Below are 25,658 nucleotides of genomic sequence, written 5' to 3' on the forward strand. Positions count from 1 at the left end.
TTATGGTTAAGGAAATGTTGGTCAGTCTAATGGAATGAAGGGTGACAGTTGGACAAAAAAGCACAGGAATGAGGTTTTGTTGAAATGCATCCAGGCTAACATGTTTGGTACGAAAGGGTTCTATCTCAGTCATAGTCATTGACCTGTGAGCTCTAATTTCTAAAATTCACTTTTATATTTACTCATTCGTATCAACGATCGCCTTTTTTGTGTTCGTTTCTACTTATTTTTCATCTCAATTTTGATCTCTTTTGGCTGCTATTTGTTGAAATTGATTAGTGTTTTATTGAAATTTTCTTATGTTGTTGAGGTTTTAGTTTGAAAGTCAACTGTTACTGTGTACAAACATTCTACAGCAGTAGGTATATACCTGAATTCTGATGTGTTTTTCCGGTATAACTTTGCCAATAGGCAGATAGACAAGTGCTTGTGCTTCCACAGTTTCTGTATTGTCGACTCCGCTGCAACGCGCGAGCTCCCCACTAGTTATTATTATTGTTCAAACTGAGCCAAAGTACACCAGAAAAAAGCAAACCAACAGCATAAACATAAATACATAAACTACTATGATCTAGATATATTCAAACATTGACCCGCCCATTTTGCCACGTGTAATTACAATTTAAGTATCAAGAGGGTGATTGGGATTGCTAATCAAGACTGTTCATCTGCCTTTTGCATTTGGGGGTGTTTGGGACTGTTTATTTTATTTAGTTAAATGTTAGTGAAATAAGAAGTGTAGTTAGTTAAAGTGTATTTGGTCTATAAAAAGGTTCCACTCTTTTAAAAAGAACTCTTTGAAGTAGATTTTTGAAGCCTTTTTTTTCAAATAAAAGTTCATCACTCATAAACAGAAGACCTGTGTCCAAACATGCCATAGCAGACTAACACTTCAAACAAGTTTAGAGTAGTTATGGCTGTTAAAGAAATCAACATGATGAACTAACTACATTTGAATAGAGGGGTTTTGTTATCAAGATAATAAAACAATCTATTTTTCAATACAGCTGTGCACGTCTTGTTCCTCGACTTTTCTTCATTAATGTTCCAATTATGTTGTTAGATCAAAAAGCCGGGCAATTCAGGCAGTTTTATTCCAGCCAAACAATATTACTGAAACACAAAATATGGTTTACTTTGCATTTGGTAAACCATAATTAACGAATTCTATATGTAATCACAAAAACATTACTATATAATAAAGAAATACAAGCATATATCTCAAGAGTGTTGGCCCAGACGGTTCAAACAATCGTATCAACAAACAAGAACACGATCAAACAAACACGAACACGAGATATTGAGGGGACAAACCCGCGACTCTTTCTATTCAATCAAACAAAGATACAAACTTACAAAGAAAGGGACAAATAAAACAATAACCTAGACCCCTTCAACTTTCAACTCATACAAGTTTTAGGATTAACTTTCAACATTTCCCCTTAATCCAAAAACTCGGCCCAAACTAAAATACAAATCTGCAATGTGTTAGATGTTTGCCCCAAACTTCAGCTTTGGCTCACAAGGTGGCAACAGTAGCACGTCTACTCAAATGAGTTTGAGACGTGGTGGATCAGCCGTTGGGTTCATGGTTGTTCTTTTTCCAATGTGTGGAGGGACATGGGTATTAACAATATATAACTTACATTTATTTATTTATTTTCTATTATATATATTTATTGCACATATTAAATTCAAATCATTGTATATTAGGAAGTCAAATATTATTGTAACAATTCCTAATTCTCCTCCTTGATTAGTGCTTGTAATCCCTTTAAATATTATAGTCAATAATGAGAATGAAATCACCTTTCAATCGTAATCCTTCTGTGGTTACTTCCATAAGGTATCAAGAGTATAAACAAACTCTTGTGAGTTCCATCAATCCTAGACCCTTTCTTTCTTTTTTTCTTTCCTGCTCTCACAGTAACCATCCATGGCTTCATCAATCACTCACATCACAGCCTCCACTCATTTTCCAATCAAACTTACCTCTAACAACTTCCCCTCTTGGAGGAAACAAGTCCTTTCAACTCTCATTGGTCTAGAACTCGACCACCACATTGTCGGCAAAACCACACCTCCACCGGAAACCATCACCACTGGAGACACAACCAAAGCTAACCCAGACTACCTTCCTTGGTTTCGACAAGACCAAATGATTATTAGTGCTCTCCTAGGCAGCTGCTCCGATCAAGTTCAGCCCATCGTCTCCTCCGCTGAAACGGCCCGTCAAGCATGGGACTTACTCAACTCGAGTTATGCCAGTGGTTCGCGCGTTATCTCGCTCAAGTCAAGGTTAGCCAAAAATCCAAGAGGTTCTCGCTCTATTACTGATTTTCTACATGACATGAAAGTGATTTCTGATGAACTTGCCATTACTCAAAATCCTATTCCCGAGGAGGATCTGGTAGTTCATATTATGAACCAACTTGGTGACGATTACACCAACATTGTGGCTGCTTTAAAAACTCGTGACACTACCATATCGTTCCCGGAACTATTTGACAAACTTCTTGACCATGAGCGTACTCTAAAAGAGATAACCACCAATCCGATCAGAAGCACGGTGAATCAGACGCAACGTCGAACGGGTCGCACCTACAACAGATCTGTAGGTGATCATCGCCCCAACAGGTCACCCGCAAACCGTCCTTCCTGGCAGTCAAGATCTGCGGGTCCGAATGCTCGCCAAAACCGTAACAACACATATTGTTACTATTGTAATTTTGCAGGTCTGATAACGTGTCCACCTCTCCTATTCACCCTCAACCTACCTCAACACATACATCTCCCACTGCTTCCGATCTCGCGCCCGACGACACACTTTCTAATCTCACTCCAGAAACCACACCCCTCGCTACACCTTCTCAAATAACACCCATCGCCACACCCGTTACCACATCGAACACCACATCCACACCTCCTCAACGTCGTCTACCTAAGCCTAACCCAAAATATTATAACTCTAACTTCATTAACTCCACCACACTTCATCCTCTTCCCCTCTCTCTCGAACCTACAACCCACACCCAAGCCATGAAAGATCCAACTTGGCGACAAGCTATGGACCTTGAATACAATGCTCTCCTTCAAAACCAAACATGGGAGCTTGTTCCTCACACTACTCAAAACCCCATCGGGTGCAAATGGGTATTCCGAATCAAACGTAAACCCGATGGCACTATCGACAAGTACAAATCACGCCTAGTTGCAAAGGGGTTTCATCAACAGTTTGGTAAGGATTACTTTGACACTTTCAGTCCGGTTACAAAACCGGTAACCATCCGCACAGTTCTGTCTATTGCTCTCTCCAAACGGTGGTCCTTACGTCAACTCGATGTAAATAATGCGTTCCTTCATGGTACCCTTCATGAAAACGTGTTCATGATCCAACCACCCGGATTCATCAACTCGGAATTTCCAACTCATATTTGCAAACTCAAAAAGTCTCTTTAAGGGCTCAAACAAGCCCCGCGGGCGTGGTACAACGAGTTAACTTCTTTTCTAATCACTTTCGGCTTTCAAAAATCCTTATCTGATGCTTCTCTTTTCATATTTAACAAGGATGGTATTACTTGCTACTTCCTTGTCTATGTCGACGACATTGTTCTAACGGGAAACAATGACCAGTTTCTAGATCGTTTTGTTCGTGCATTAGGCAACAAATTTTCCATTAAAGATCTAGGCAACCTCCACCATTTCCTAGGCATTGAAGTCATTCCCACACCTCAAGGTCTATTTCTCTCCCAACACCGCCACATCCAAGATATTCTTACCACTTTCAAAATGGATGGTGCAAAAGATGTCCTCACCCCTCTAAGTGTCTCGGACCCACTTTCACCCACGGATCCATCCCCATCCGCTGATCCAACACCATATAGCCAACTTGTTGGCACCTACAATACCTTGCTTTCACACGACCTGACATCTCGTTTGCTGTCAATAAACTTTCACAATTCATGCACAATCCCAAACAGTCACATTGGCAAAGTCTCAAACGGGTTCTTCGTTATCTAAAAGGCACGGTACACTACGGCTTATTCTTGAACCGTAACTCTCCCCTTGAAGTACAAGCATTTTCGGACTCAAACTGGGGGGGGGGGAATTAATGATGGGGGCAGGTCTACAACGGCCTACTTAATTTATCTCGGATCCAACATAATCTCTTGGAAGTCATCAAGACAAAGGACGGTGTCTCGTTCCTCTACAGAAGCAGAGTACAAAGCCATTGCAAACGCGGCGACAGAAATTTCATGGGTAAAAAATTTATTATATGAACTTGGAATTCAATGCAAGCGCCCTCCCACACTGCTTTGTGATAACACTGGTGCCACATATCTATGTTCAAACCCGGTATATCACTCTCGCATGAAACATGTAGCCTTGGACTATCACTTCGTCAGAGAACAGGTAAATGCGGGTCAACTTAAGGTCCTTCATGTCAGCTCCAAAGACCAGCTTGCAGACGCTCTCACCAAACCGCTTCCGAGAATGTCATTTCTATCTCTTCGTTCCAAGATCGGAGTATCCAACGGCTCCTCCATCTTGCGGGGGCGTATTAACAATATATAACTTACATTTATTTATTTATTTTCTATTATATATATTTATTGCACATATTAAATTCAAATCATTGTATATTAGGAAGTCAATATTATTGTAACAATTCCTAATTCTCCTCCTTGATTAGTGCTTGTAATCCCTTTAAATATTATAGTCAATAATGAGAATGAAATCACCTTTCAATCGTAATCCTTCTGTGGTTACTTCCATAATGGGTTCGTGTTGTATAGAAGACTGCTTCGATAAAGCTCAAGGTTAGCTTAAAGTTTTATGTATAATTTCTATTTTCACGCTTGAGTTGGATTAGTGATGTATCCGCGATAAATGTTATTCTATTTTCCTCAGTCCTGCCCCCACCCCCAGCCCACGTGTTATGCTATTATACATTTACCCAAAAGTTGTATCTAACCTGACCCAACACCCAAAAGCTTCCCACTTACTAAAACACACGCACGGATCTAGCCCCCGCCCTCCCTCCAGCTGTACTCATTTATACACCAAAACTGCCACAAGAATAATGACACACCAAATCCAAGCACACCACAGTGAGAAAATGGTCTAAGGTAAATTGAGAAATCTGGAATATATGAACAACAGTTTCGTTTTTTTTAATCTAAAAAAGAAAAGAACAAGTGAATAATCATCAAGGGGATTTAGCATAAATACGATGTGAGGTCTAGAAAAATGTGACGCATTTTTTCCATCGTGTAAACCACGATAGGACTCCGAACTCTGTGAACACCATCACTCCACACTAGAGACGCGCTATTTATAGTGGAGTGCTTCATTTTGCTCCCTTTAACAGTCACCACAAAATTCATCTTCAAGTTCCTTTTTGTGAATTGTAAAGTGTTGGGATCCACTTTGAAACGCAACTTTGAGGTGTCTCCCTCTATAGATACAACATAAGTTGAACTGGCACCAACATTTGTTAGCGTTCTTGGAAATGACTCTGAAACCGCAACTCCCACTTCTACTCGAACTGCCATGGACGGGTAATTAATCTCTTTGGGAGACAACTTCGCGGTACAATTAGCATTTGTGAGGTTGCACCATGTCTTGAGATATTCTTGAAAAGATGTCTCATACACTAGTCCTGGATTTAAGGCCTTTATAGGATCAATGTGTCCAGACCCATATGCAAATTCGGCTTATGGGTTGAGGGATGCTTTGAATTCCCATGCTATGGCACGATATAAAATGAATGAGATGACTGTTTGAAAATATAATAGTTACCATAATTTCACTTATTACCTGTAGTCATTAGAGCAGATTTAATTGCTGAAGGAGACCAATCAGGATGGAAAGACTTTATAAAAGCGGCAGCAGCTGTCACGTGGGGGCAAGCCATGGATGTCCCTGATAGAATATTAAACTTCACAGAGTTCTTGTCCGATGGCAATCCAGATGGTGATGCTATCGGTGAATATGCTGCTAGAATTTCCACACCAGGGGCCGTCACATCCGGCTATATGAAAATATCATATTTCGTTAATGTAACATGTATATTGATATGTCCTAATAGAAATTTAATTACGAAATAATTATATTTGAGGAGACGAGTATTATATAAAAAAAGTTGCTTAGATGTATTTTTTTTATAAATGAAGACTTACCAAATTTTTGTTGCATATAAGGTGTTTTATAATATGTCTTGAAAGAAAAGACCAATTTAACTTGGAATTGCTAGCAAATGAATCATCAATATATTGTTTAAATGTTTAAACGAGTTTAAGGTTTACTTAAACTGTTGACTTAAGTAGGTAAATGGGTCAACGGGTCAAGCTTGATTGCCAAAGGGGAGTTTTCGTTGTAAATGTAAGTAGATCTTATTCATAACTACTCTCTTGTATTGTATGACGAAATTTTAAATGTCGTTGATTTTGTAGGAATTTTACTTGACCGAAAGTTAGCTAAAGATGAGAACTAAGAAGGGGAATATAGCACAATTTATTACTTATGGTATAAATTACTAATTACATTTATCTAGATGATCTTTTGTTGGTCCAAAACCATGAAAAAGGTGATAAAAACTAGAAATGGGCTGTTTTGGCTTAGTGCTGAAAATTCAGCTTTTGTCCGCTTCTTAACTGGTTTTCATTAATTCATAGTAAATTAACCGAATGTTCATATAGGGCGTATTTTATATCATTTGAAAGCTCTATGTGTCTAGTTAATTAGAAAGGAATATATAGTTGTTAAATGAGTCAAATTGGCTGATTACAACAGCTGCACACAAAAGAGGGGTTTTAAATAAAAGTTAGTAAGGGTGAATCTTTTTAGAAATATTAGACCTAAACATGAATTGTTGGTTTGAAACGGTTATGTTCATCTTTTAAAGCGTGTCGAGAGTATTTAAAAAGATTTGCAATGTAATATGCAAGTACTTGCACTAACAGGTCGTTTTAACCCATTTGGATTGTTTTGGTCATTTTCACTTTATGAACTGGGAACAGGTTGTTTTGACCCGTATATACTGTTTTGGTCATTATAACTTTATAAAGTGGGAATGGGTTGTTTTGACCCAGTCAGAATGTTTTGATCATTGCAACTTTATAAAGTGGGTATGGGTCGTTTTATATTGTAATTTAATAATTATAACTTTTTAAAGCGAGTATAGACCATTTTAACCCATTTTGATTGTTTTTATCATTACAACTTTATAAAGTGGGTATGGATCGTTTTATATTGTAGTTTAATTATTATAACTTTATAAAGTGAGTACGGATCGTGTTGACCCATTTAGGTTGAATTTTTATTTTTATAACTTATTAAAGTGGGCATGGGTCATTTTGACCCATATAAATTGTAATATTGATTATTATAGGTTTAAAAGTGTGAGTACGGGTCGATTTGTCCCATTACATGTGTAAGTGATTCTAATGGCGTTTATATGAGATGCTATATGAGCATTTTGCATGTTGAGATGTAATATTTATGAGATTATCTAAACTCGGTTCGTTGTGTGACTTACATTGAATATACTATATCCATTATTATCCTAACTAGGCTATTCCTAAGTGGATGAACCAAAAATATATAACTTGATTATAATTGAACTAAAATACAAATATTTGATATAATATAGCTTAAAAAATTAAATACTCAATTGAAACTTAAAATAAAAAATAAAAACTTAAAGATATTCACAAATCTTTAATAATTATTTATTGGTAACACTATTCAAGAGTATGTATTCATATATATATATGAATAATATAATATAATGATTCGTACATGATATAATACTAATTCAGGGTGTTATTCACTTATTTGACTTAGGTAGAGCTTGTATCTTAGCTCGGGAATAGATTTAAACCGGAAGATCAAGTACTCTGGATGAAACGCAGACACATAACCTAAATTTTGGTTATATTTTACAAATGTGGTTAATGGGCAGGATGCTGTAGTTAGTCTTTAAATAAACATTCCGGATTTGTACTTATCATATGTTGATATTTAGTTGTTGAAACTTAAGCTTATGTCGTTTAAAATAAAACAAAAGTTTTGGGACGAAATTTCCGCACTAAAATATATTCTAAAGTTGTTAATAACTTAAGGGTGTTACAATTAATCCTGTCTATATACAACAAACTATGCCAAGGATTGTACTATTCTCATGTAAGATTGAAACTTGGGTAGTCAAAGTGCTATAAAATCGGCCAAGTGTAACCTAAAGGCCCATATTGGATTAAAGGAAGTCTACATACCATAAATTCATTGTTGACTTAAGTACTAATATAATTTAAAAGAAGAATACTTACCTTTATTATATCATACATATATGTACTAGGTCCTCTAGAAGAAAACGAAGCAACAAAAGGAGCATCCGGATTGTCTACAATCTCGCTTTTGAGAATTTGGATTCGAGGATCTCTGTCCACCAAATGAGAGTAACAATTAGGTGGTTAGTTAAACATATTGACATTGAATTTAAACGGATAAAGATGTCATTACATGGTAGAGTCTTTGAATATCTTGACCAAGTTGAGATCATTTCTACTTAGGGAAACAACGGGAAATGGCATAACAAAAGAAATATTAGTAAAATCCAAAGGAGGGTAGATAACACCAATGGCTCCAGATATATTAACTTCATTCTAGTCGGGTTCATCATCACAAAGAATAACTTTATGGTTGACCAAGCTCCTCTCCAAGCATGTGGGAAAACAGTTCCTATAAACCAACAAAAAAAAATATGACTAGACATTCATATTTGCATAACTTAGTAATTTTTAACGATGTGATATATATATACATATATATATATATATATATATATATATATAGAGAGAGAGAGAGAGACCGGTTAACGTACAAATTGCCTTAATCTATGAGGCGTACGCGATGCATTATCAACATGTGAATACGTGTTATAGCATGCGAATTTGGGTTCCAAATAACACCATGCGAAATTGTAGTTACATGTCAACAACCGAATTGGGTTCCAATACAAACATGCGAATTGGGTTATTTTTTTAACGTGCGAACTTTCGTTTTTATAACATGCGATATTTCTTTCACGGGTTTATAACATGCGAACTTGTCGTCGCGTACACGTCGTACGTTAAGGAATTTTGTACGATACACTTTCTATATTATATATATAGGGTAGGGCTAGATAGAAAACCCTATCTATATAAAAAACCTTAGAAAACCCAACCTCCCGACATTTTTTTTTTTGAAAAAAATAACAAATGTAATATACATGTTTTTAAGAGTTTTGGGCCAAAAAAATCAAAAAAGCGCCGAAGGGATAATTTAAAAAAAAAAAATTTTTTTTTTCAGCAACTTTCAGCATTTTTGTCTAACACATGTTAGGCATTGAATTTTGTTTATTTTTTAAAAAAAAATCTCTTCGACGCTTTTTTGTTTTTTTTTTTTTTGCCCAAAACACTCTAAAACATGTATATTACATGTGTAATTTTTTTCAAAAAAAAAATGTCGGGAGGTTGGGTAAAAATGGGAGAGATTTGGGTTTCCAGAGTTTTCTAAGAATTTTAGGGTTTTTTGTCTAGCATTACCCTATATATATATATATATATATATATATAATATTTAACCTACCTTGCCTTAATTTTTCCGTGCAGTTGTTAGTCACCTCTTTCCCATAAACAAGAGGTAATGCTTCATCACTTGATGGGAAAGCATTAATACCATGACCCTACATTAGGGGTGTTCAAGATCGGATTATCCGTTTTTCGGATATCCGAAAACCAGATATCCGAAAATTTCAGATAGTGAATAATGATACCCGAATCCGTATCCGAAATTTTGGATATCCGATTTTTGGATATCGGATATCCAAAATTTCGGATACACGGATTCGGATATCCAAACGGATATCCGAATTTATAATAAAAATAAAAAAATCCGTTTCGTGTATAGATTAAAACTAAACTTATATTCGATTTTCTAAATTTCCAACATTTAAAATTAAAAACAATAATAAATTCACACGAATACAATTATTTACTACTTTTTTACTAATTTTTACAATACTTCAAACTAAATATAATGCTCATATACTATATATATTTATAAAAAAATAATTAGTTTTCGGATAACGGATAATCGGATTATCCGAAATTTTTGAAATTCATATCCGAATCCGAATCCGAAAATTCGGATTATCCGGTTTTTGGATATCCGAATTTTCGGATATCCAAAATTTCGGATATTTCGGATACGGATTTTCGAATATTTCGTATTCGGTTATAGATCCGGATTTTTTTGAACACTCCTACCCTACATTGATTCGACCGATATAACTATATATCTTTTAATAGCCAAAACTAAAAACTAGTACAAGCTTCCTAGCTAGAAAGTACGTAGATACTAACCACTAGAGTTGCATCGTTCTTGAGAAGGAGCTTATCGACAAATTTTCTGTCAATATCACTTGCTGCAACAGTTAAGATCCATGGAGCATAATTTTGGATAGAAGAGAAATCAGGACCAGTATTCCCTGCAGCATTTACTGTCAAAATGCCCTTCTCGATTGCATGGAATGACCCAATTGCAAATGGGTCAGAAGTAAGCTCGAGTGAACCATCTGGATAGCCCATGGAAAGTGATATAATATCTACCCCGTCAGCAATGGCATGATCGAAGGCACTCAGAACATCTATATCGTAGCAGCCTTGCTCGCATACTTTATAAACAACAAGTCTTGCAGAGGGAAACTCCTCCTCTAGCAATTCCATGTGCTAGACCATAATAATTTGCATCCCCCACTTGATTACCAGCTAAAATTGATGCCACATTAGTCCCGTGCCCATCCTTGTCTCTTGCAGAAAGCTCCCTACTTTCAGAGCTAAATGAGCGAGCGCCGATTATCTTTCTATATACAAAATAAAAAACAATTAAAACTATAACAAGGCCTTTTTGTTATAAATAGACAAGTTTTACCAGGTACATATATGTATATGAATGTGTGTGTATTTATAGGTTTTAGGTTCATGAGAAAACCAATAAATACTTTAAGACCGAGAAAATTACTACCAACCAATCAATTTTTTTTACTCTTCCTTTCTTTTAGTTATAAGTTTAGTGTTGTAAAAAACAAAGAAATATATCATTTGTATACCTTCACAAGCTATATATATGTAGCTCGTCAATCTCGATATATATAGCTTGTGAAAGTACACATATGTAGTTCACAAGCTACATATGTGTAGCTCGTGGATCTACCAAAAAATCTTGTTTAAAAGTGGTTTTTCGGAAATCCAAAATTTCGGATATTTCGGATACGGATTTTCGGATATTTCGTATTCGGTTTTAGATCCGGATTGTTTTGAACACTCCTACCCTACATTGATTCGACCGATATAACTATATATCTTTTAATAGCCAAAACTAAAAACTAGTACAAGCTTCCTAGCTAGAAAGTACGTAGATACTAACCACTAGAGTTGCATCGTTCTTGAGAAGGAGCTTATCGACAAATTTTCTGTCAATATCACTTGCTGCAACAGTTAAGATCCATGGAGCATAATTTTGGATAGAAGAGAAATCAGGACCAGTATTCCCTGCAGCATTTACCGTCAAAATGCCCTTCTCGATTGCATGGAATGACCCAATTGCAAATGGGTCAGAAGTAAGCTCGAGTGAACCATCTGGATAGCCCATGGAAAGTGATATAATATCTACCCCGTCAGCAATGGCATGATCGAAGGCACTCAGAACATCTATATCGTAGCAGCCTTGCTCGCATACTTTATAAACAACAAGTCTTGCAGAGGGAAACTCCTCCTCTAGCAATTCCAGGTGCTAGACCATAATAATTTGCATCCCTCACTTGATTACCAGCTAAAATTGATGCCACATTAGTCCCGTGCCCATCTTTATCTCTTGCAGAAAGCTCTCTACTTTCAAAGCTAAATGAGCGAGCGCCGATTATATTTCTATATACAAAATAAAAAACAATTAAAACTATAACAAGGCCTTTTTGTTATAAATAGACAAGTTTTTCCAGGTACATATATGTATATGAATGTGTGTGTGTGTATTTATAGGTTTTAGGTTCATAAGAAAACCAATAAATACTTTAAAACCGAGAAAATTACTACCAACCAATCTATTTTTTTTACTCTTCCTTTCTTTTAGTTATAAGTTTAGTGTTGTAAAAAACAAAGAAATATATCATTTTTATACCTTCACAAGCTATATATGTGTAGCTCGTCAATCTCCATATATATAGCTTGTGAAAGGACATATATGTAGTTCACAAGCTACATATATGTAGCTCGTGGATCTACCAAAAAATCTTGTTTAAAAGTGGTTTTTTGGATATCCACAATTTCGGATATTTCGGATACGGATTTTCGGATATTTCGTATTTGGTTTTAGTTCCGGATTTTTTTTGAACACTCCTACCCTACATTGATTCGACCGATATAACTATATATCTTTTAATAGCCAAAACTAAAAACTAGTACAAGCTTCCTAGCTAGAAAGTACGTAGATACTAACCACTAGAGTTGCATCATTCTTGAGAAGGAGCTTATCGACAAATTTTAATTCAAATGTTTGTCTGTATGGTCCGAATGTAAAGTGAATTATATAGTTGTCTTATGTTTTGCCCAAAGTATTCATCCAACATGTGCTGTATCCCTAAAGTCTGCGTGTATATTTTCAAGATGTGAATGATGATGGGCATTTAATTGATTCACTTAAATTCTGAATTTGTTAGAATGTGGGGAAGGTCTGAACATGTGATGATTGGAGTTATCAGAATTAATTAGGATGGAGCATGTGTTCGATAGGTGTATAATAACTTTTAAAAAATTTAAATGGACCAACTATATACATATTATTCAAATGGGAGTTTCAAATTAACTCCAATCATTTCAATTATGGCCGTATATGTTGTTTAGGAGTACCCATGTGAGCCACTAAATGGTGGAAATGATATAATAGCCAAACAACTATTAACTTTGTACTATCTTACTTTTAATTGTTATGTAACAATCTAGATTTCAAAAATGCATCACATGCCAACTTAATTAAACATTGAACAAACTTACCTATTACACACAAAATCTTTACCACCATCACATTCCCCTTTCCATTTTGAAGGAATAGGACCAATGCCTTCATCACTAAAGCTCTCTGACTCTGGCCATATTCCGGTATCAATGACACCTATTATGTTGTCACTCTCCACTTCAGGGCGTCGTTCGATTCTTTGGGATAACCCCATGAAGTCCCATGACCTTGTTGTTTGTAACAACAACTTTCGACTGGGGAAGACCGAGACGACCCCGACAATTCCTATTGAAGACAATATTCAATCAATAACCGTTAGTATTACATTATTGATTCATATATTATGTATAACTGGATATCCAAGTATGTAAAGTAACTTACTTGTTAACTTATGCTTTTCTTCCTCGGTCAGATATGCACAAACCCATTGAAGCTTCTTTTATAGCTTCGTATCAAAGCATGGCTTGTAAAACTGGTTTTTTTCCAAAGTATAACAGGAAATAATTATATATAGATTCTAATCTAAAATTTTTAAATAAAAGATAAGATATACCTAGGATGAATAACTTCTTTGATAATTTGTGAGTGATGCAATGAAGACGAGTATTCTTCCTTGGGAAGAGATCCCATGTATGCAATATAAACCTACAAAAAAATACCATTCATGAGCACTAAGAAGGAATATCATGTGTTTTAGGTGGCGAAGAAGGAATTAACCATTTATAATTAATGAATAACTAACCTTTCGTTCTTGATCGAAGGAGGAGACCGAAGAAATAAATATGCATATGCATATGGTCAGAACAATACTTAATGTCTCCATTAGCAACCAAACTACATGTGACATCCCAAATCGGTTGTGAAGGGGAACAAAGGCTTCCTTATAAGGGGCTGGATACCTTCACCATCATGACGCGTTTTGAAAACCGTGAGGGGCGGACGCTGGGGGCGTGCTGGCCGCCAAAGCGGACAATATCATGGTGCGGCTACGCTGGGCTGTTACAGATGGTATCAGAGCCAGGGCCGGACCGGTGGTGCCAGGTCCTGCGAGGACGCTGGACCCCTTAAAGGGGGTGGATTGTGACATCCCACATCGGTTGTGAAGGGGAACAAAGGCTTCCTTATAAGGGTCTGGATACCTTCACCATCATGACGCGTTTTGAAAACCGTGATGGGCGGACGCCGGGGGCGTGCTGGCCGCCAAAGCGGACAATATCATGGTGCGGTTACGCTGGGCTGTTACACTACAAGACCCAAATACAAGTCATAATTAACATCATAACCCGAATGAGATAACATGTCAAATGACAAACGTGTGTAATTTAAACTTAAATACATTTTTCATAATTTAAGCCCTTCTAAATTTGTCTTTCTATTACTAAATATATGGTTTGGTTATTTGCAATGTTTTCAGAACCGGACCGGAGGTCGACCCGGTCGCCTTATGGGGTCAAAGGTCGGACTGGTCCGACCGGATTTAAGACCCGGTCGCCTTATGGGGTCAAAGGTCACAAGCTACATATGTGTAGCTCGTGGATCTACCAAAAAATCTTGTTTAAAAGTGGTTTTTCGGATATCCAAAATTTCAGATATTTCGGATACGGATTTTCGGATATTTCGTATACGGTTTTAGATCCGGATTTTTTTGAACACTCCTACCCTACATTGATTCGACCGATATAACTATATATCTTTTAATAGCCAAAACTAAAACTAGTACAAGCTTCCTAGCTAGAAAGTACGTAGATACTAACCACTAGAGTTGCATCGTTCTTAAGAAAGAGCTTATCGACAAATTTTCTGTCAATATCACTTGCTGCAACAGTTAAGATCCATGGAGCATAATTTTGGATAGAAGAGAAATCAGGACCAGTATTCCCTGCAGCATTTACCGTCAAAATGCCCTTCTCGATTGCATGGAATGACCCAATTGCAAATGGGTCAGAAGTAAGCTCGAGTGAACCATCTGGATAGCCCATGGAAAGTGATATAATATCTACCCCGTCAGCAATGGCATGATCGAAGGCACTCAGAACATCTATATCGTAGCAGCCTTGCTCGCATACTTTATAAACAACAAGTCTTGCAGAGGGAAACTCCTCCTCTAGCAATTTCACGTGCTAGACCATAATAATTTTCATCCCTCACTTGATTACCAGCTAAAATTGATGCCACATTAGTCCCGTGCCCATCTTTGTCTCTTGCAGAAAGCTCCCTACTTTCAGAGCTAAATGAGCGAGCGCCGATTATCTTTCTATATACAAAATAAAAAACAACTAAAACTATAACAAGGCCTTTTTGTTATAAATAGACAAGTTTTTCCAGGTACATATATGTATATGTATATGAATGTGTGTGTGTATTTATAGGTTTTAGGTTCATGAGAAAACCAATAAATACTTTAAAACCGAGAAAATTACTACCAACCAATCAATTTTTTTTACTCTTCCTTTCTTTTAGTTATAAGTTTAGTGTTGTAAAAAACAAAGAAATATATCATTTGTATACCTTCACAAGCTATATATATGTAGCTCGTCAATCTCGATATATATAGCTTGTGAAAGTACACATATGCAGTTCACAAGCTACATATGTGTAGCTCGTGGATCTACCAAAAAATCTTGTTTAAAAGTGGTTTTTCGGATATCCAAAATTTCAGATATTTCGGATACGGATTTTCGGATATTTCGTATTCGGTTTTAGATCCGGATTTTTTTGAACACTCCTACCCTACATTGATTCGACCGATATAACTATATATCTTTTAATAGCCAAAACTAAAAACTAGTACAAGCTTCCTAGCTAGAAAGTACGTAGATGCTAACCACTAGAGTTGCATCGTTCTTGAGAAGGAGCTTATCGACAAATTTTCTATCAATATCACTTGCTGCAACAGTTAAGATCCATGGAGCATAATTTTGGATAGAAGAGAAATCAGGACCAGTATTCCCTGCAGCATTTACCGTCAAAATGCCCTTCTCGGTTGCATGGAATGACCCAATTGCAAATGGGTCAGAAGTAAGCTCGAGTGAACCATCTGGATAGCCCATGGAAAGTGATATAATATCTACCCCGTCAGCAATGGCATGATCGAAGGCACTCAGAACATCTATATCGTAGCAGCCTTGCTCGCATACTTTATAAACAATAAGTCTTGCAGAGGGAAACTCCTCCTCTAGCAATTCCATGTGCTAGACCATAATAATTTGCATCCCTCACTTGATTACCAGCTAAAATTGATGCCACATTAGTCCGGTGCCCATCTTTGTCTCTTGCAGAAAGCTCCCTACTTTCAGAGCTAAATGAGCGAGCGCCGATTATCTTTCTATATACAAAATAAAAAACAACTAAAACTATAACAAGGCCTTTTTGTTATAAATAGACAAGTTTTTCCAGGTACATATATGTATATGAATATGAATGTGTGTGTGTGTATTTATAGGTTTTAGGTTCATGAGAAAACCAATAAATACTTTAAAACCGAGAAAATTACTACCAACCAATCAATTTTTTTTACTCTTCCTTTCTTTTAGTTATAAGTTTAGTGTTGTAAAAAACAAAGAAATATATCATTTGTATACCTTCACAAGCTATATATATGTAGCTCGTCAATCTCGATATATATAGCTTGTGAAAGTACACATATGTAGTTCACAAGCTACATATGTGTAGCTCGTGGATCTACCAAAAAATCTTGTTTAAAAGTGGTTTTTCGGATATCCAAAATTTCGGATATTTCGGATACGGATTTTCGGATATTTCGTATTCGGTTTTAGATCCGGATTTTTTTGAACACTCCTACCCTACATTGATTCGACCGATATAACTATATATCTTTTAATAGCTATAACTAAAAACTAGTACAAGCTTCCTAGCTAGAAAGTACGTAGATGCTAACCACTAGAGTTGCATCGTTCTTGAGAAGGAGCTTATCGACATATTTTCTGTCAATATCACTTGCTGCAACAGTTAAGATCCATGGAGCATAATTTTGGATAGAAGAGAAATCAGGACCAGTATTCCCTGCAGCATTTACCGTCAAAATGCCCTTCTCGATTGCATGGAATGACCCAATTGCAAATGGGTCAGAAGTAAGCTCGAGTGAACCATCTGGATAGCCCATGGAAAGTGATATAATTTCTACCCCGTCAGCAATGGCATGATCGAAGGCACTCAGAACATCTATATCGTAGCAGCCTTGCTCGCATACTTTATAAACAATAAGTCTTGCAGAGGGAAACTCCTCCTCTAGCAATTCCATGTGCTAGACCATAATAATTTGCATCCCTCACTTGATTACCAGCTAAAATTGATGCCACATTAGTCCCGTGCCCATCTTTGTCTCTTGCAGAAAGCTCCCTACTTTCAGAGCTAAATGAGCGAGCGCCGATTATCTTTCTATATACAAAATAAAAAACAATTAAAACTATAACAAGGCCTTTTTGTTATAAATAGACAATTTTTCAAGGTACATATATGTATATGAATGTGTGTGTGTGTATTTATAGGTTTTAGGTTCATGAGAAAACCAATAAATACTTTAAAACCGAGAAAGTTACTACCAACCAATCAATTTTTTTTACTCTTCCTTTCTTTTAGTTATAAGTTTAGTGTTGTAAAAAACAAAGAAATATATCATTTGTATACCTTCACAAGCTATATATGTGTAGCTCGTCAATCTCCATATATATAGCTTGTGAAAGGACATATATGTAGTTCACAAGCTACATATATGTAGCTCGTGGATCTACCAAAAAATCTTGTTTAAAAGTGGTTTTTCGGATATCCAAAATTTCGGATATTTCGGATACGGATTTTCAGATATTTCGTATTCGGTTTTAGATCCGGATTTTTTTGAACACTCCTACCCTACATTGATTCGACCGATATAACTATATATCTTTTAATAGCCAAAACTAAAAACTAGTACAAGCTTCCTAGCTAGACAGTACGTAGATACTAACCACTAGAGTTGCATCATTCTTGAGAAGGAGCTTATCGACAAATTTTAATTCAAATGTTTGTCTGTATGGTCCGAATGTAAAGTGAATTATATACTTGTCTTATGTTTTGCCCAAAGTATTCATCCAACATGTGCTGTATCCCTAAAGTCTGCGTGTATATTTTCAAGATGTGAATGATGATGGGCATTTAATTGATTCACTTAAATTCTGAATTTGTTAGAATATGGGGAAGGTCTAAACATGTGATGATTGGAGTTATCAGAATTAATTAGGATGGAGCATGTGTTCGATAGGTGTATAATAACTTTTAAAAAATTTAAATGGACCAACTATATACATATTATTCAAATGGGAGTTTCAAATTAACTCCAATCATTTCAATTATGGCCGTATATGTTGTTTAGGAGTACCCATGTGAGCCACTAAATAGTGGAAATGATATAATAGCCAAACAACTATTAACTTTGTACTATCTTATTTTTAATTGTTACGTAACAATCTAGATTTCAAAAATGCATCACATGCCAACTTAATTAAACATTGAACAAACTTACCTATTACACACAAAATCTTTACCACCATCACATTCCCCTTTCCATTTTGAAGGAATAGGACCAATGCCTTCATCACTAAAGCTCTCTGACTCTGGCCATATTCCGGTATCAATGACACCTATTATGTTGTCACTCTCCACTTCAGGGCGTCGTTCGATTCTTTGGGATAACCCCATGAAGTCCCATGACCTTGTTGTTTGTAACAACAACTTTCGACTGGGGAAGACCGAGACGACCCCGACAATTCCTATTGAAGACAATATTCAATCAATATCCGTTAGTATTACATTATTGATTCATATATTATGTATAACTGGATATCCAAGTATGTAAAGTAACTTACTTGTTAACTTATGCTTTTCTTCCCCGGTCAGATATGCACAAACCCATTGAAGCTTCTTTTATAGCTTCGTATCAAAGCATGGCTTGCAAAACTGGTTTTTTTCCAAAGTATAACAGGAAATAATTATATATAGATTCTAATCTAAAATTTTTAAATAAAAGATAAGATATACCTAGGATGAATAACTTCTTTGATAATTTGTGAGTGATGCAATAAAGACGAGTATTCTCCCTTGGGAAGAGATCCCATGTATGCAATATAAACCTACAAAAAAATACCATTCATGAGCACTAAGAAGGAATATCATGTGTTTTAGGTGGCGAAGAAGGAATTAACCATTTATAATTAATGAATAACTAACCTTTCGTTCTTGATCGAAGGAGGAGACCGAAGAAATAAATATGCATATGCATATGGTCAGAACAATACTTAATGTCTCCATTAGCAACCAAACTACAAGACCCAAATACAAGTCATAATTAACATCATAACCCGAATGAGATAACATGTCAAATGACAAACGTGTGTAATTTAAACTTAAATACAATTTTCACAATTTAAGCCCTTCTAAATTTGTCTTTCTATTACTAAATATATGGTTTGGTTATTTGCAATGTTTTCAGAACCGGACCGGAGGTCGACCCGGTCGCCTTATGGGGTCAAAGGTCGGACTGGTCCGACCGGATTTAAGACCCGGTCGCCTTATGGGGTCAAAGGTCACAAGCTACATATGTGTAGCTCGTGGATCTACCAAAAAATCTTGTTTAAAAGTGGTTTTTCGGATATCCAAAATTTCGGATTTCGGATACGGATTTTCGGATATTTCGTATTCGGTTTTAGATCCGGATTTTTTTGAACACTCCTACCCTACATTGATTCGACCGATGTAACTATATATCTTTTAATAGCCAAAACTAAAAACTAGTACAAGCTTCCTAGCTAGAAAGTACGTAGATACTAACCACTAGAGTTGCATCGTTCTTGAGAAGGAGCTTATCGACAAATTTTCTATCAATATCACTTGCTGCAACAGTTAAGATCCATGGAGCATAATTTTGGATAGAAGAGAAATCAGGACCAGTATTCCCTGCAGCATTTACCCTCAAAATGCCCTTCTCGATTGCATGGAATGACCCAATTGCAAATGGGTCAGAAGTAAGCTCGAGTGAACCATCTGGATAGCCCATGGAAAGTGATATAATATCTACCCCGTCAGCAATGGCATGATCGAAGGCACTCAGAACATCTATATCGTCGCAGCCTTGCTCGCATACTTTATAAACAACAAGTCTTGCAGAGGGAAACTCCTCCTCTAGCAATTCCATGTGCTAGACCATAATAATTTGCATCCCTCACTTGATTACCAGCTAAAATTGATGCCACATTAGTCCCGTGCCCATCTTTGTCTCTTGCAGAAAGCTCCCTACTTTCAGAGCTAAATGAGCGAGCGCCGATTATCTTTCTATATACAAAATAAAAAACAATTAAAACTATAACAAGGCCTTTTTGTTATAAATAGACAAGTTTTACCAGGTACATATATGTATATGAATGTGTGTGTGTATTTATAGGTTTTAGGTTCATGAGAAAACCAATAAATACTTTAAGACCGAGAAAATTACTACCAACCAATCAATTTTTTTACTCTTCCTTTCTTTTAGTTATAAGTTTAGTGTTGTAAAAAACAAAGAAATATATCATTTGTATACCTTCACTAGCTATATATATGTAGCTCGTCAATCTCGATATATATAGCTTGTGAAAGTACACATATGTAGTTCACAAGCTACATATGTGTAGCTCGTGGATCTACCAAAAAATCTTGTTTAAAAGTGGTTTTTCGGATATCCAAAATTTCGGATATTTCGGATACGGATTTTCGGATATTTCGTATTCGGTTTTAGATCCGGATTGTTTTGAACACTCCTACCCTACATTGATTCGACCGATATAACTATATATGTTTTATTAGCCAAAACTAAAAACTAGTACAAGCTTCCTAGCTAGAAAGTACGTAGATACTAACCACTAGAGTTGCATGGTTCTTGAGAAGGAGCTTATCGATAAATTTTCTGTCAATATCACTTGCTGCAACAGTTAAGATCCATGGAGCATAATTTTGGATAGAAGAGAAATCAGGACCAGTATTCCCTGCAGCATTTACCGTCAAAATGCCCTTCTCGATTGCATGGAATGACCCAATTGCAAATGGGTCAGAAGTAAGCTCGAGTGAACCATCTGGATAGCCCATGGAAAGTGATATAATATCTACCCCGTCAGCAATGGCATGATCGAAGGCACTCAGAACATCTATATCGTAGCAGCCTTGCTCGCATACTTTATAAACAACAAGTCTTGCAGAGGGAAACTCCTCCTCTAGCAATTCCATGTGCTAGACCATAATAATTTGCATCCCTCACTTGATTACCAGCTAAAATTGATGCCACATTAGTCCCGTGCCCATCTTTGTCTCTTGCAGAAAGCTCCCTACTTTCAGAGCTAAATGAGCGAGCGCCGATTATCTTTCTATATACAAAATAAAAAACAATTAAAACTATAACAAGGTCTTTTTGTTATAAATAGACAAGTTTTTCAAGGTACATATATGTATATGAATGTGTGTGTGTGTATTTATAGGTTTTAGGTTCATGAGAAAACCAATAAATACTTAAAAACCGAGAAAATTACTACCAACCAATCAATTTTTTTTTACTCTTCCTTTCTTTTAGTTATAAGTTTAGTGTTGTAAAAAACAAAGAAATATATATGATTTGTATACCTTCACAAGCTATATATGTGTAGCTCGTCAATCTCCATATATATAGCTTGTGAAAGGACATATATGTAGTTCACAAGCTACATATATGTAGCTTGTGGATCTACCAAAAAATCTTGTTTAAAAGTGGTTTTTCGGATATCCAAAATTTCGGATATTTCGGATACGGATTTTCGGATATTTCGTATTCGGTTTTAGATCCGGATTTTTTTGAACACTCCTACCCTACATTGATTCGACCGATATAACTATATATCTTTTAAAGCCAAAACTAAAAACTAGTACAAGCTTCCTAGCTAGAAAGTACGTAGATACTAACCACTAGAGTTGCATCATGCTTGAGAAGGAGCTTATCGACAAATTTTAATTCAAATGTTTGTCTGTATGGTCCGAATGTAAAGTTCATTATATAGTTGTCTTATGTTTTGCCCAAAGTATTCATCCAACATGTGTTGTATCCCTAAAGTCTGCGTGTATATTTTCAAGATGTGAATGATGATGGGCATTTAATTGATTCACTTAAATTCTGAATTTGTTAGAATGTGGGGAAGGTCTGAACATGTGATGATTGGAGTTATCAGAATTAATTAGGATGGAGCATATGTTCGATAGGTGTATAATAACTTTTAAAAAATTTCAATGGACCAACTATATACATATTATTCAAATGGCAGTTTCAAATTAACTCCAATCATTTCAATTATGGCCGTATATGTTGTTTAGGAGTACCCATGTGAGCCACTAAATGGTGGAAATGATATAATAGCCAAACAACTATTAACTTTTTACTATCTTACTTTTAATTGTTATGTAACAATCTAGATTTCAAAAATGCATCACATGCCAACTTAATTAAACATTGAACAAACTTACCTATTACACACAAAATCTTTACCACCATCACATTCCCCTTTCGATTTTGAAGGAATAGGACCAATGCCTTCATCACTAAAGCTCTCTGACTCTGGCCATATTCTGGTATCAATGACACCTATTATGTTGTCACTCTCCACTTCAGGGCGTCGTTCGATTCTTTGGGATAACCCCATGAAGTCCCATGACCTTGTTGTTTGTAACAACAACTTTCGACTGGGGAAGACCGAGACGACCCCGACAATTCCTATTGAAGACAATATTCAATCAATATCCGTTAGTATTACATTATTGATTCATATATTATGTATAACTGGATATCCAAGTATGTAAAGTAACTTACTTGTTAACTTATGCTTTTCTTCCTCGGTCAGATATGCACAAACCCATTGAAGCTTCTTTTATTGCTTCGTATCAAAGCATGGCTTGCAAAACTGGTTTTTTTCCAAAGTATAACAGGAAATAATTATATATAGATTGTAATCTAAAATTTTTAAATAAAAGATAAGATATACCTAGGATGAATAACTTCTTTGATAATTTGTGAGTGATGCAATGAAGACGAGTATTCTCCCTTGGGAAGAGATCCCATGTATGCAATATAAACCTACAAAAAATACCATTCATGAGCACTAAGAAGGAATATCATGTGTTTTAGGTGGCGAAGAAGGAATTAACCATTTATAATTAATGAATAACTAACCTTTCGTTCTTGATCGAAGGAGGAGACCAAAGAAATAAATATGCATATGCATATGGTCAGAACAATACTTAATGTCTCCATTAGCAACCAAACTACAAGACCCAAATACAAGTCATAATTAACATCATAACCCGAATGAGATAACATGTCAAATGACAAACGTGTGTAATTTAAACTTAAATACAATTTTCATAATTTAAGCCCTTCTAAATTTGTCTTTCTATTACTAAATATATTGTTTGGTTATTTGCAATGTTTTCAGAACCGGACCGGAGGTCGACCCGGTCGCCTTATGGGGTCAAAGGTCGGATTGGTCCGAAGGGATTTAAGACCCGGTCGCCTTATGGGGTCAAAGGTCACAAGCTACATATGTGTAGCTCGTGGATCTACCAAAAAATCTTGTTTAAAAGTGGTTTTTCGGATATCCAAAATTTCGAATATTTCGGATACGGATTTTCGGATATTTCGTATTCGGTTTTAGATCCGGATTTTTTTGAACACTCCTACCCTACATTGATTCGACCGATGTAACTATATATCTTTTAATAGCCAAAACTAAAAACTAGTACAAGCTTCCTAGCTAGAAACTACGTAGATACTAACCACTAGAGTTGCATCGTTCTTGAGAAGGAGCTTATCGATAAATTTTCTGTCAATATCACTTGCTGCAACAGTTAAGATCCATGGAGTATAATTTTGGATAGAAGAGAAATCAGGACCAGTATTCCCTGCAGCATTTACCGTCAAAATGCCCTTCTCGATTGCATGGAATGACCCAATTGCAAATGGGTCAGAAGTAAGCTCGAGTGAACCATCTGGATAGCCCATGGAAAGTGATATAATATCTACCCCGTCAGCAATGGCATGATCGAAGGCACTCAGAACATCTATATCGTAGCAGCCTTGCTCGCATACTTTATAAACAACAAGTCTTGCAGAGGGAAACTCCTCCTCTAGCAATTCCATGTGCTAGACCATAATAATTTGCATCCCTCACTTGATTACCAGCTAAAATTGATGCCACATTAGTCCCGTGCCCATCTTTGTCTCTTGCAGAAAGCTCCCTACTTTCAGAGCTAAATGAGCAAGCGCCGATTATCTTTCTATATACAAAATAAAAAACAATTAAAACTATAACAAGGTCTTTTTGTTATAAATAGACAAGTTTTTCAAGGTACATATATGTATATGAATGTGTGTGTATTTATAGGTTTTAGGTTCATGAGAAAACCAATAAATACTTAAAAACCGAGAAAATTACTACCAACCAATCTATTTTTTTTTACTCTTCCTTTCTTTTAGTTATAAGTTTAGTGTTGTAAAAAACAAAGAAATATATATGATTTGTATACCTTCACAAGCTATATATGTGTAGCTCGTCAATCTCCATATATATAGCTTCATATATGTAGTTCACAAGCTACATATATGTAGCTCGTGGATCTACCAAAAAATCTTGTTTAAAAGTGGTTTTTCGGATATCCAAAATTTCGGATATTTCGGATACGGATTTTCGGATATTTCGTATTCGTTTTAGATCCGGATTTTTTTGAACACTCCTACCCTACATTGATTCGACCGATATAACTATATATCTTTTAATAGCCGAAACTAAAAACTAGTACAAGCTTCCTAGCTAGAAAGTACGTAGATACTAACCACTAGAGTTGCATCATTCTTGAGAAGGAGCTTATCGACAAATTTTAATTCAAATGTTTGTCTGTATGGTCCGAATGTAAAGTGAATTATATAGTTGTCTTATGTTTTGCCCAAAGTATTCATCCAACATGTGCTGTATCCCTAAAGTCTGCGTGTATATTTTCAAGATGTGAATGATGATGGGCATTTAATTGATTCACTTAAATTCTGAATTTGTTAGAATGTGGGGAAGGTCTGAACATGTGATGATTGGAGTTATCAGAATTAATTAGGATTGAGCATGTGTTCGATAGGTGTATAATAACTTTTAAAAAATTTAAATGGACCAACTATATACATATTATTCAAATGGCAGTTTCAAATTAACTCCAATCATTTCAATTATGGCCGTATATGTTGTTTAGGAGTACCCATGTGAGCCACTAAATGGTGAAAATGATATAATAGCCAAACAACTATTAACTTTGTACTATCTTACTTTTAATTGTTATGTAACAATCTAGATTTCAAAAATGCATCACATGCCAACTTAATTAAACATTGAACAAACTTACCTATTACACACAAAATCTTTACCACCATCACATTCCCCTTTCCATTTTGAAGGAATAGGACCAATGCCTTCATCACTAAAGCTCTCTGACTCTGGCCATATTCCGGTATCAATGACACCTATTATGTTGTCACTCTCCACTTCAGGGCGTCGTTCGATTCTTTGGGATAACCCCAT

At 35.9% G+C, this 25,658-nt stretch overlaps 1 pseudogene; it reads right to left on the reverse strand.

Annotated features, from left to right (window-relative positions):
• Window positions 1-5,219: 5,219 nt before the first annotated feature.
• Window positions 5,220-25,658, reverse strand: LOC110911235 (annotated as a pseudogene).

Source organism: Helianthus annuus, chromosome 12 (assembly GCF_002127325.2).
Source record: "Helianthus annuus cultivar XRQ/B chromosome 12, HanXRQr2.0-SUNRISE, whole genome shotgun sequence".
In the NCBI taxonomy this organism is placed as follows: domain Eukaryota; kingdom Viridiplantae; phylum Streptophyta; class Magnoliopsida; order Asterales; family Asteraceae; genus Helianthus; species Helianthus annuus.